Here is a 13,517-nt window from a genome sequence, read left to right on the forward strand (position 1 = left end):
GATGACCTACCAGTGGATTGATTAATCCGATTATTAAAAGCGAACTCCACCAAGGGCAATGCGTCACACCAGTCATCTTGCAATGTTGAAGGATGGATTTGTTCCAATGACTGATTGGTGCGCTCCGTTTGTCCATTGCTCTCCGGGTGGTATGCTGAGGAGAAAGACAGAGAAATCCCCAACTTCCTACAAAAAGCTTGCCAAAATTTTGCTATAAATTGTGTCCCCCTATCGGACACAATATTAGTAGGTACCCCATGGAGACGAATGATTTGGGAAAGAAAATGCTTAGAAAGAACCTCGGCTGAGGGTAGTTTGGCCATGGGTACGAAATGTGCCATTTTTGAGAATCTATCCACGACTACACAGATCACCGTGTTACCCCGGGATGGAGGGAGATTGGTGATGAAGTCCATGGACAGATGAGTCCATGGTTTTCTCGGAATTGGTAAAGGTACCAATTCCCCGGCCGGCCGGAAATGAGAGCTCTTAGAACGGGCGCAAACCCCACAGGCTGTGACATGCTCCTTAATTTCTGCAGACATAGATGGCCACCAAAACACTCTTTTTACTGCCTCACATGTGGCCGCAATACCTGGGTGAGCACCCAACTTAGAGTCATGAAACTCCCGTAACAACTCAGAACGTAGATGATGTGGTACAAACAATCTATGAGGAGGCTTGGCCCTTGGAGCTAAAGATTGAGCCCCCACAATCTCTCGCTCCAATTCTGACGATAGCTCTGCTATAACCACCCCGGGTTGAAGAATGGATGACGGTGGCTCGGGGGCAGACACTGGTTCAAAACTTCGTGACAAAGCATCCGCTTTTACGTTCTTAGATCCAGGCCGGAAGGTAATAGAGAACTGAAACCGAGAAAAAAAAAGTGACCACCGGGCCTGTCTGAGAGTCAATCTTTTCACTGTTTTAATGTATTCCAGATTTTTGTGGTCAGTGATGACCGTAATTGGATGTTCTGCCCCCTCCAAAAAATGCCTCCATTCTTCAAACGCCAGCTTTATTGCCAGGAGCTCCCTATTTCCCACATCGTAATTTCTCTCCACCGGAGAGAATTTTTTGGAGAAAAATGCACAGGGTCTGAGATTAGTCAGAGTAGCTGGTCACTGAGACAAAACAGCCCCCACCCCCACCTTGGAAGCATCGACCTCCACAACAAAAGGTATGTTGATCCCTATGGATTCTGCCACACTATGGTGTGGCCCGTCTTAATTGTCTGTGGCCAAATTGGATCTTTGGTAGAGATTTTACGTGCACGGAGAAAAGAATACACAAGACAAGGTGTACCACGTCAATATGATTCCTCTCCTCATCCCTTTTTTCCTAACTTCCTCTGCCTTCTTATAAAATGCTTCAGGGTCCTGTAACACCTCATAATACCTGAGGCTGGGACGCTGCTCTCCACTCAGTAACACATTCTTCTATCCCTTCTTATCTAATGCTCCTCCCCTCGGGATCGGAGGGTTTCTTAACGTACATTTTCTTTCTCACTCCACTATGGGTCATATGTGTCTTATAGATATTGACTGACCGCTCCCACCCATTCTATCATCTGAATTCTGAGTATATCTGAAAAAACATATGTATGTGTGCGTCTTGAAACAAATTCTCACGGGGTTATGAACAGTGGGATATGTGACTGTAAAAGCTGTATGTACTCCTTATGTCCGAGTAAAGGGGTCTTCAGTGAACATAGTGATGTCTAGCTATCTTGAACACAGTAATATAGGGAATTAACCAACAACTAACACCAGAGTATTTCACAAATCTTGTGTATCCAGAAACTGCGTAGTATAAAAATACTAAATAAATTGTTGAAATTTCTGTTTCCTCAAAACATTCGCTCTAAAACATTGCAAAGAAAACATCTCACAGAGAAATGTAGTGACATTAGTAAAACAATAACTAAAAAGTAACAATAGACCTCGGATCTCACAGAGATATCTGTACAAATCAAGCAATTACCATTCAAGTAATTCTCTTTCTACCTGAAAGAACTAACCTTATAATTATAGTATGCAGAACAAAACTAGTTTACCAATTCTCTAATTTCACAACATATATATATATACACACACACATAGAATGCATTCAAAAATTTTAACCACATGCTAGTACGCCTCCTGCCGGCAAATCATACACACTACAAAAGACAAAAGACAATAAATTTAAAACTGGTACTGACATCAAATGCTGCGAATCCTTGACACCAAAACAATTCGCAATTTACCTATCCATAGGCCAGCCTGATTTGTAGAGGTGAAAAATCTACACCTGGGCAAACCATACTTTTCAGGGAGAGAGCAATCACTCAGTCACATCAACACGGTAATTGAAATTACCCTTCCACCCATATAACTTATGAACCTATGCTGCAGCTAAAACACCATCATCTTAGCCAGGTGATGTCCGGTGGGAACAACGCAAGAAGTCACCAACCACTTAGAGGTTGGAAAATCACTCAGAGTAATCAAGCCCCTACTCCCACTTGCCCACTGGGAGAGACACAGTTCAGACTTCTGCGATCATCGGTCAAGCCGAGAGCAGGACCGGAACCAGAGTGACAGTGAATTTGCTCAGTACGTCTCCCTATCTATATTTTTTTTCCCTTTTCAGGCTGGCTGAGGTAACAATCACGTATGCAAACAACCAAAACAGCAAAGCAGACAGGCAAAGCAGATAAGGCAGACAATTAAACTTTTAGATTACCGTAATTATAAATATGCTTGAAGGGTTACTGTGTGTATACTTTAAAACAACTCATTACACTCTATATTTTATATCCTCCGGACTGAATACAGATAATGTAGCGGGATTGTTAAACACTTTGGATTCAGGAAATGCAGCTGAAATAGCAGTCTAACCAGTATGGCAGTATATTCAATATGAGAGCTGCGGACAGGCGTGTCTCAACAATGCATCAGTACTTCAAAACATAAAAACTATTATGAATGTATTCATTATCCCTTTCACTGTTCTTTGTTACCAAGGCAACTAGGGCTGGGCTTTTTGTCACTTTAGGTGTAGTAAATAGTGGTAATCACCTATAAATAGGTGGTTGATATTTCAGCAGAGGGGGAAAAATTAGTAATCACCTCTTTCCTTAAAAATGTATATACCGTGTCATTCACGTCACCGGGCCCAGTTTATACCGTGGGCGTATGGCCGGACGTGAGCACCTATATGTATATATCTGATATACAGTCATGGCCAAAAGTATTGACACCCCTGCAATTCTGTCAGATAATACTCAGTTTCTTCCTGAAAATGATTGCAAACACAAATTCTTTGGTATTATTATCTTCAATTAATTTGTCTTAAATGAAAAAACACAAAAGAGAATGAAGCAAAAAGCAAAACATTGATCATTTCACACAAAACTCCAAAAATGGGCCGGACAAAAGTATTGGCACCCTCAGCCTAATACTTGGTTGCACAACCTTTAGCCAAAATAACTGCGACCAGCCGCTTCCGGTAACCATCAATGAGTTTCTTACAATGCTCTGCTGGAATTTTAGACCATTCTTCTTTGGCAAACTGCTCCAGGTCCCTGATGTTTGAAGGGTGCCTTCTCCAAACTGCCATTTTTAGATCTCTCCACAGGTGTTCTATGGGATTCAGGTCTGGACTCATTGCTGGCCACCTTAGAAGTCTCCAGTGCTTTCTCTCAAACCATTTTCTAGTGCTTTTTGAAGTGTGTTTTGGGTTATTGTCCTGCTGGAAGACCCATGACCTCTGAGGTAGACCCAGCTTTCTCACACTGGGCCCTAAATTATGCTGCAAAATTTGTTGGTAGTCTTCTGACTTCATAATGCCATGCACACGGTCAAGCAGTCCAGTGCCAGAGGCAGCAAAGCAACCCCAAAACATCAGGGAACCTCCGCCATGTTTGACTGTAGGGACCGTGTACTTTTCTTTGAATGCCTCTTTTTTCTCCTGTAAACTCTATGTTGATGCTTTTGCCCTAAAAGCTCTACTTTTGTCTCATCTGACCAGAGAACATTCTTCCAAAATGTTTTAGGCTTTTTCAGGTAAGTTTTGGCAAACTCCAGCCTGGCTTTTTTATGTCTCGGGGTAAGAAGTGAAGTCTTCCTGGGTCTCCTACCATACAGTCCCTTTTCATTCAGATGCCGACGGATAGTACGGGTTGACACCGTTGTACTCTCGGACTGCAGGGCAGCTTGAACTTGTTTGGATGTTAGTCGAGGTTCTTTATCCAACATCCGCACAATCTTGCATTGAAATCTCTTGTCAATTTTTCTTTTCCGTCCACATCTAGGGAGGTTAGCCACAGTGCCATGGGCTTTAAACTTCTTGATGACACTGCGCACGGTAGACACAGGAACATTCTGGTCTTTGGAGATGGACTTGTAGCCTTGAGATTGCTCATGCTTCCTCACAATTTGGTTTCTCAAGTCCTCAGACAGTTCTTTGGTCTTATTTCTTTTCTCCATGCTCAATGTGGTACACACAAGGACACAGGACAGAGGCTGAGTCAACTTTAATCCATGTCAACTGGCTGCAAGTGTGATTTAGTTATTGCCAACACCTGTTAGGTGCCACAGGTAAGTTACAGGTGCTGTTAATTACACAAATTAGAGAAGCATCACATGATTTTTCGAACAGTGCCAATACTTTTGTCCACCCTCTTTGTTATGTTTGGTGTGGAATTATGTCCAATTTGGCTTTAGGACAATTCTTTGTGTTTTTTCATTTAAGACAAATTAAATGAAGATAATAATACCAAAGGATTTGTGTTTGCAATCATTTTCAGGAAGAAACTGAATATTATCTGACAGAATTGCAGGGGTGTCAATACATTTGGCCATGACTGTATATACCTATATATATAACTTCTTCGACCGTCTAAGGTCGGAACCAGGGTGATAACCCAGTGTGAACACCCCCTTTGTAATCTGCTCTGTTTTGTTTCTAGTAGCGCTAGTGCAGTATGAAATAGTTTTTATCAGATACTAGATGGATTCTAGATACACCCTCCGAATTGGTTAGACAGGACAATACACACAGACAATTAAGGAATTATATACCTGACCGGGTCCGTAGGCTCAGGACTTTCAAACGTGGTCAGTTTAAGGGTTCAGAGAAGACAGCCAACTATCTCCTCCCAGCCGGACGTGAATACAGAAGGGTAGGTAAGATGATATATTTTCTCACCAGGTCTCGAGCTGCAGCCTCGTCCTGCTGGAAAGACGTCCGTCCTGGGGGAGATTTTGTTGCGGCTGTGATCATCTGGTATCGTCCTGAGCCCCACTGTTTGAGCGCCAACTGTTGATTCCTATGGATTCTGCCGCACTAGGGTGTGGCCCGTCTTAATTGTCTATGGCCAAATTGGATCTTTGGTAGAGATTTTACGTGCACGGAGAAAAGAATACACAAGACAAGGTGTATCATGTCAGTATGATTCTTCTCTGTCTTTAATCCAAAGTGAGCAGCTTTTATACAGATATTGTGTTATCTCATCGTGTTACATCATGGGTACATTTCTAAGTTACTATTTACCGTTCCCATGTCGCTACATATCACTGTTCCCATATCATATGTACGTTTCTGAGTTACTGTTTACTGTTCCCATATGCTACATAATCACCGTGTACATAAGTATTGTTCTTTAGCCCGATCCACCCTAATCCACCCAGTATTGCGGTTTTACATGAAGCCTAGGTGGGTCATGCACAGAAATAATTCAGCAGAAAATCAGAAGTATCTTAAAGCAACATGATCCTAATATTTAGCAAAGCGTCTATATAGTGGTACAATTTTGATTCTTGTATATATTCATGTGCCATATATTCTCCCCTTAACACCCTGGTCCGAGATAATCTCCCGGGGAAATCCAACCCGTGAGAAAACCTGGAGCATGGCGGCCGCCACTGTCTCTGCCAGTATGTTAGGTTACGCAACCGCCTCTGGATACCGTGTGGCATAATCTACCACTGTAAATATATACTTTTTCCCGGACGGACTGGGTTTGGCTAACGGCCTTATCAGATCGACCGCTACTCGGCTAAATGGTTCCTCCACAATGGGGAGGGGGCGTAATTTGGCCTTGCATCGATCCCCCCTCTTGCCAATGCGCTGACAACTGTCACAGGTCTGGCAGTACTGACGAACATCATAGGTTACCCCCGGCCAAAAGAAGTTGTGTGTCAGACGATGCCTGGTGCGACTGACGCCGAAGTGCCCGGCCAAGGGTATATCATGAGAGATTCGCAGTAACTCCTGCCTATACTTCTTGGGAACTACCAGCTGTTGTTTTATAGTGGGGCTTGTCCATGTGTGGTGCTGCTCTGTGATCCGGTAGAGGAGTCCCTGCTTCCATACAAACTGTTCCCCTTCCAGTACTCCTCTCCCCTCCTGTGCCTTCCCACGATATCCCTCTAATGAAGGATCCTCAAGTAACTCCCTCTTAAATTCATCTGGGGTGGCCCAAGAAATGTGTCTGGCTATAGGAATACGTGCAGGGCTGGGATGTCTTACCTGGGCCTCCTCTGAGTGTGATTCCGCCTTCGCAGCTCGAGCTTGTCTCTGGGTGGTCACAGGATAGGTCTCAGCCAGAGGGGCCACCGAGAATGCAGACAACATGGGCCCCAAGTCATTTCCCAGCAAGACGTCTGCAGGCAAATCCTCCATCAAGCCGACCTCAACAAGGCCATCCCCGACTCCCCAGTTCAGGTGAATCCTGGCAGTGGGTAGTCGATGTATAGCTCCCCCTGCTACACGGACTGCCACTGTCCGGTCCGTCTTCTCTTGGTCCCGGACGAGATGAGGCTTCACAAGGATCAAAGTTGCCCCGGAATCTCTTAGTCCCTTGCATACGTTTCCCATTAACCCACACGACCTGTCGATGCTGTTGTCGATTATCTGCCAGGGCTGCCTGCACGGAGTCTACTTCATGAAGCACTTCCTCCATCTCTTCCACCCCTTGGTTAATCGTAGCCCCCAATGCCGGGTCAGCTTCGCCTTGGTAGCAGTGTACAGCAGCCCGGCTGAAGGTAGCTGTTCCCGCCTTTGGCCACTGGGTATGCCGAGTCCGGTTGGGGCATTGTCTTTGCAGGTGGCCCAGCTGACAACAGGTGTGGCTTCGCGCCCCAGGGGGACTGTGGTAGGCCGGGTTTTTAGCTGGTCCCCCTACAATCTTCGGTGGTTTGGGGCCCTCCAGGTCCATGGGCGGGCCCCTAGTGACCACCTTTGATCCGGACAACTGCGGCCTCCCGGCATCATGATGTTCATCGGCCATACGAGCGGCTTCCTCTTGAGTCGTTGGCCGCATGTCCCGAAGCCATTCCTGTGTCTCGGGGTTTAGTCCATTAAAGAATCGTTCTAACAGGAAGAGCTGGAGGACGTCCTCCTTAGTGGTTGCTTGGCTCCCTTGTACCCACTGTAGCAGTGACTGCCGTAATTTACAGGCCCATTCAGCGTGGGTATCGGTTATGCGTTTTATAAGTCCGCGGAACTTTTGGCGGTAGGCCTCTGGTGTCAGCGCATACCGGGCCAAGATCACTTCTTTGATCCACTCATAGTCCATACAGTCCTCATCAGGTACCGTGCTATAGGCGTCCGCTGCCCGGCCTGTCAGCTTGCTGGCCAGAATCGGAACCCGTTCCTACGGCTTCACTTGATGAAGGGCACACTGCCGCTCAAAGTCCTGCAGAAAGCCATCAATGTCTTCCTCTGCCTCCCCCCAACTGTCGGAAGGCATTATATTGGATCTTTTTGTGGCTTACTGTTGAAGGTACCTGGTCGAAGGCCAGAGCTCCCCCTGCTCGCTGACTCTCCTCTCTCCGCCTGCCATCTCCATCTTGGCCAGCTCCACTTTGGTCCGCTCTGCCATCTCCATCTTGGCTAGCTCTATCCTGGTCTGCTCGGCCATCTTTTCCTTCAGATCAGTACACACATCAGCGATCACCTCTCGTATGATCTCTACTGCAGGGTTTAGGCCATAGAACGCCAGTCTGTTCTTTACCTCCCTCTGGAATTCGGTTTCCTCCACATTCACATTGGGGGCTCTGCACTGTCGTGTTCCATGATGGCTGCTTTCAAATCCGCTTTTGTTTTGTTGCTGGAGATCAACCCTCGGGATTCCAAGAGATCTTTTAATGTAGTCCTCTTTAACTTCTGGTAGTTATTTTCCATTCATTCCTTTCCTCCTGTAGAAGGGGTATCAAATCCCGCTGTCTGCCACCAGTGTAACGGGGTCGACCCAAGCTGGGGTACCTCTTTCAGTACCACCCCGTGTTTTCGGAGGTCCGCTCTGCGTTGGCTGGAGTCTGAATGAATGACGCTGGCTGGAATTCCTTGATTACATGGGCGCATATAAAAGATCACTGCTTCTCCACGTATTTCCAGTCTGACAACACTTTACTCACAGGACACAGAATATATCACACAGATACAGAGGGCAGGCCAATAGAAAAGCGGCAGACCAGACATGCATTACAAAAGCCGCAGGTGGCCGGAGCCTGCCGATGTTTACTGTGGGAATTACAAAGGTGGGGGGAGGGCGGACAAAAGGAGAATATTGTGTCCCCTCTGCCCAGGGATGCAGCCTGTGGGCTGATGCATTAGGGACATGCATCTCAGATAGAACCTATTATACATACATATAACTGCACAACATATTCTGGGTGCTGAGTGGTTCTGTAACAAGGATAGTGTAGGTCCGCGGCGACACGGATAATGTATAGCAGTATAGGATAGTGTAGGTCCGCGGTGATACGGATAATGAATATAGTAGTATAGGATAGTGTAGATCCGCGGCGATACGGATAATGAATATAGTAGTATAGGATAGTGTAGGTCCACGGCGACACGGATAATGAATATAGTAGTATAGGATAGTGTAGGTCCACGGCGACACGGATAATGAATAAAGTAGTATAGGATAGTGTAGGTCCACGGCGATACGGATAATGAATAAAGTAGTATAGGATAGTGTAGGTCCACGGCGACACGGATAATGAATATAGCAGTATAGGATAGTGTAGGTCCGCGGCGACACGGATAATGAATAAAGTAGTATAGGATAGTGTAGGTCCACGGCGATACGGATAATGAATAAAGTAGTATAGGATAGTGTAGGTCCGCGGCGACACGGATAATGAATATAGCAGTATAGGATAGTGTAGGTCCGCGGCGACACGGATAATGAATATAGCAGTATAGGATAGTGTACGTCCGCGGTGACACGGATAATGAGTATAGTAGTATAGGATAGTGTAGGTCCGCGGCGACACGGATAATGAATATAGCAGTATAGGATAGTGTAGGTCAGTGGTGACACGGATAATGAGTATAGTAGTATAGGATAGTGTAGGTCAGTGGTGACACGGATAATGAGTATAGTAGTATAGGATAGTGTAGGTCCGTGGTGACACGGATAATGAGTATAGTAGTATAGGATAGTGTAGGTCCGCGGTGACACGGATAATGAGTATAGTAGTATAGGATAGTGGAGGTCCGCGGTGACACGGATAATGAGTATAGCAGTATAGGATAGTGTAGGTCCGCGGTGATACGGATAATGAGTATAGTAGTATAGGATAGTGTAGGTCCGTGGTGACACGGATGAGTATAGTAGTATAGGATAGTGTAGGTCCGCGGTGACACGGATAATGAGTATAGTAGTATAGGATAGTGGAGGTCCGCGGTGACACGGATAATGAGTATAGCAGTATAGGATAGTGTAGGTCCGCGGTGACACGGATAATGAGTATAGTAGTATAGGATAGTGTAGGTCCGCGGTGACACGGATAATGAGTATAGCAGTATAGGATAGTGTAGGTCCGCGGTGACACGGATAATGAGTATAGTAGTATAGGATAGTGTAGGTTCGCGGGGACACAGATAATGAGTATAGTAGTATAGGATAGTGAAGGTCCACGGCAACACGGATAATGAATACAGCAGACGTTGGTGAGGCAGCTTGGTATACATTTTTTTGCAAAAAAACGTATAGACTAAATACCCTGTGTTTGTTATTACCTTTTATCAGCACTTGCTGACTACTGTTATATGTCTTATTGCAAGGTATTTTTGCACATTTGTCATTCTGTGCTTTTTGTTTGTGTAGTATAGGATAGTGTAGGTCCGCGGTGACACGGATAATGAGTATAGTAGTAGAGGATAGTGTAGGTCCGCGGTGACACGGATAATGAGTATAGTAGTATAGGATAGTGTAGGTCCGTGGTGACACGGATAATGAGTATAGTAGTATAGGATAGTGTAGGTCCGCGGTGACATGGATAATGAGTATAGTAGTATAGGATAGTGTAGGTCCGTGGTGACACGGATAATGAGTATAGTAGTATAGGATAGCGTAGGTCCGTGGTGACACGGATAATGAGTATAGTAGTATAGGATAGTGTAGGTCCGCGGTGACATGGATAATGAGTATAGTAGTATAGGATAGTGTAGGTCCGCGGTGACACGGATAATGAGTATAGTAGTATAGGATAGTGTAGGTCCGCGGTGACACGGATAATGAGTATAGTAGTATAGGATAGTGTAGGTCCGTGGTGACACGGATAATGAGTATAGTAGTATAGGATAGTGTAGGTCCGTGGAGACACGGATAATGAGTATAGTAGTATAGGATAGTGTAGGTCCGTGGTGACACGGATAATGAGTATAGTAGTATAGGATAGTGTAGGTCCGCGGTGACACGGATAATGAGTATAGTAGTATAGGATAGTGTAGGTCCGTGGTGACACGGATAATGAGTATAGTAGTATAGGATAGTGTAGGTCCGCGGTGACACGGATAATGAGTATAGTAGTATAGAATAGTGTAGGTCCGCGGTGACACGGATAATGAGTATAGTAGTATAGGATAGTGTAGGTCCGTGGTGACACGGATAATGAGTATAGTAGTATAGGATAGTGTAGGTCCGCGGTGACACGGATAATGAGTATAGTAGTATAGAATAGTGTAGGTCCGCGGTGACACGGATAATGAGTATAGTAGTATAGAATAGTGTAGGTCCGCGGTGACACGGATAATGAGTATAGTAGTATAGGATAGTGTAGGTCCGTGGTGACACGGATAATGAGTATAGTAGTATAGAATAGTGTAGGTCCGCGGTGACACGGATAATGAGTATAGTAGTATAGGATAGTGTAGGTCCGTGGTGACACGGATAATGAGTATAGTAGTATAGGATAGTGTAGATCCGCGGTGACACGGATAATGAGTATAGTAGTATAGGATAGTGTAGATCCGCGGTGACACGAATAATGAATATAGTAGTATAGGATAGTGTAGATCCGCGGTGACACGGATAATGAGTATAGTAGTATAGGATAGTGTAGGTCCGCGGTGACACGGATAATGAGTATAGTATAGGATAGTGTAGGTCCGCGGTGACACGGATAATGAGTATAGCAGTATAGGACAGTGTAGGTCCGTGGTGACACGGATAATGAGTATAGTAGTATAGGATAGTGTAGGTCCGCGGTGACACGAATAATGAATATAGTAGTATAGGATAGTGTAGGTCAGTGGTGACACGGATAATGAGTATAGCAGTATAGGATAGTGTAGGTCCGCGGTGACACGGATAATGAGTATAGTAGTATAGGATAGTGTAGGTCCGCGGTGACACGGATAATGAATATAGTAGTATAGGATAGTGTAGGTCCGTGGTGACACGGATAATGAGTATAGTAGTATAGGATAGTGTAGGTCCGCGGTGACACGGATAATGAGTATAGTAGTATAGGATAGTGTAGGTCCGCGGGGACACGGATAATGAGTATAGCAGTATAGGATAGTGTAGGTCCGCGGGGACACGGATAATGAGTATAGCAGTATAGGATAGTGTAGGTCCGCGGGGACACGGATCTCCATCTAAACCCAAGTGTGTATGACGGGTATATGATACAGACTGCAGACGATGGAATAGATTATTATCTTCCTCTTGGTGGACACCACACACCGACCGCTGCACACTGGAATCGTGGATTCCTCTTAATAGTGTAAATACAAGTTACATTTTCGTCTTTAGTTTGGGATTTTTGGCCTCTGGCAATTTGACAATGATTGCACTTATCCTTCGTTGACTTTTTAGAACCTTATGTTCAAACTTTTACATCGGCCCATTTTCCTTTTTGTAATTTTTAAAATGTAAAATTGACAATTTATATATGTTTTGTCTAAAATACAAAGGAGACGTGTGACCTGTATCTTCAGGCCTATTACACATCATCTCATCATCAACTTGCTTAACTGTTTATGATAACAATAATTGGAGCAGGGGTGCACAAACTTTTACATTCCACTGGTTATAGGTGTATATATATATATATATACACACACACTGTACTAACGTGTCATAATCCTGTGTGTATAGATATAGATGTGGGGGCTCCGGCAGTGATGGACTCAGTTATTTATAAGGAGCTTGTTATGTGGCGGCCCCATATACCGGGGAGGAGACATCTATCGGGGTCTATTGGACATTTTCTGGGGTGATTTTCCTCTGATGTCTCCTGACACAACTCTCCACCTCCTGCTCTCCTCGGAGATAAGCCGCACTAGAGACGCTTTCCCACAAGTGTGCATTAACCCCTCCTGGGATGCCAAGCAGCCCCCACAAGTGTGCATTAACCCCCCCTGGGATGCCAAGCAGCCCCCACAAGTGTGCATTAACCCCCCCTGGGATGGCAAGCAGCCCCCACAAGTGTGCATTAACCCCCCCTGGGATGCCAAGCAGCCCCCACAAGTGTGCATTAACCCCTCCTGGGATGCCAAGCAGTCCCCACAAGTGTGCATTAACCCCTCAGGAGCCCAACAAGCTCCCAGATGACCCAAACATTAAGCCCCCAAATCCCACTAGTTAGCCCCAAGTATCAGCCCCCAACAACTAAACATGTAAGAAGACCCCAACCTGTTACTTACTAAACCCTCCTGTTCCTCACTGACCTCCTCCCTGCTGCTCACAGACGCCGGCACCACATGAAATAGTGATGTGTCGTTCGTGAACAATCCGATACAAAGAGCCGGCTCCCTGCTGTGAACGAAATGAGCCGGCTCTGCAGGGAGAACGAGCCGATTTTTTTTTTTTCCTGGCGCCTCAGCAGCTTTATCAGCCCCAGCTTAGTGAAGCCTGACTGTGACTCATCTGGGGGAGGAGCGGTCAGGAGAGGAGGAGCTGTGGATAAATGCAGGGGAGTTAACCCTTCAGTCCCAAACATACACTGCCAGTTCCTCCATGGCATATATGGCGTGTGACTGTGTGTAACCCGCTCATTTCGTTCACAGCAGGGAGCCGGCTCTTTGTATCGGATTGTTCACGAACGACACATCACTATTTCATGTGGTGCCGGCGTCTGTGAGCAGCAGGGAGGAGGTCAGTGAGGAACAGGAGGGTTTAGTAAGTAACAGGTTGGGGTCTTCTTACATGTTTAGTTGTTGGGGGCTGATACTTGGGGCTAACTAGTGGGATTTGGGGGCTTAATGTTTGGGTCATCTGGGAGCTTGTT

At 45.6% G+C, this 13,517-nt stretch overlaps 1 long non-coding RNA gene and 1 pseudogene across 7 annotated transcripts in view; one reads left to right on the top strand and one right to left on the bottom strand.

Annotated features, from left to right (window-relative positions):
- LOC141053943 (uncharacterized) overlaps window positions 1-13,217 on the bottom strand; it is a 164,120-nt gene extending 150,903 nt beyond the window's left edge. For 2 of the 7 annotated variants that reach the window (XR_012221288.1, XR_012221287.1), the window contains exon 1: window positions 12,934-13,217. This is a non-coding gene — a long non-coding RNA (uncharacterized lncRNA). The remainder of the gene's footprint in view (window positions 1-12,933) is intronic. The other 5 variants (XR_012221285.1, XR_012221290.1, XR_012221286.1 and 2 more) reach the window with 5 other exon arrangements.
- A 12-nt stretch (window positions 13,218-13,229) lies between these two features.
- Window positions 13,230-13,517, top strand: part of LOC141053934 (uncharacterized) — a 102,102-nt pseudogene continuing 101,814 nt past the window's right edge.

Source organism: Dendrobates tinctorius, unplaced genomic scaffold (genome assembly GCF_039654945.1).
Source record: "Dendrobates tinctorius isolate UK_male_01 unplaced genomic scaffold, ASM3965494v1 ptg000173l, whole genome shotgun sequence".
Classification (NCBI taxonomy): Eukaryota; Metazoa; Chordata; class Amphibia; order Anura; family Dendrobatidae; genus Dendrobates; species Dendrobates tinctorius.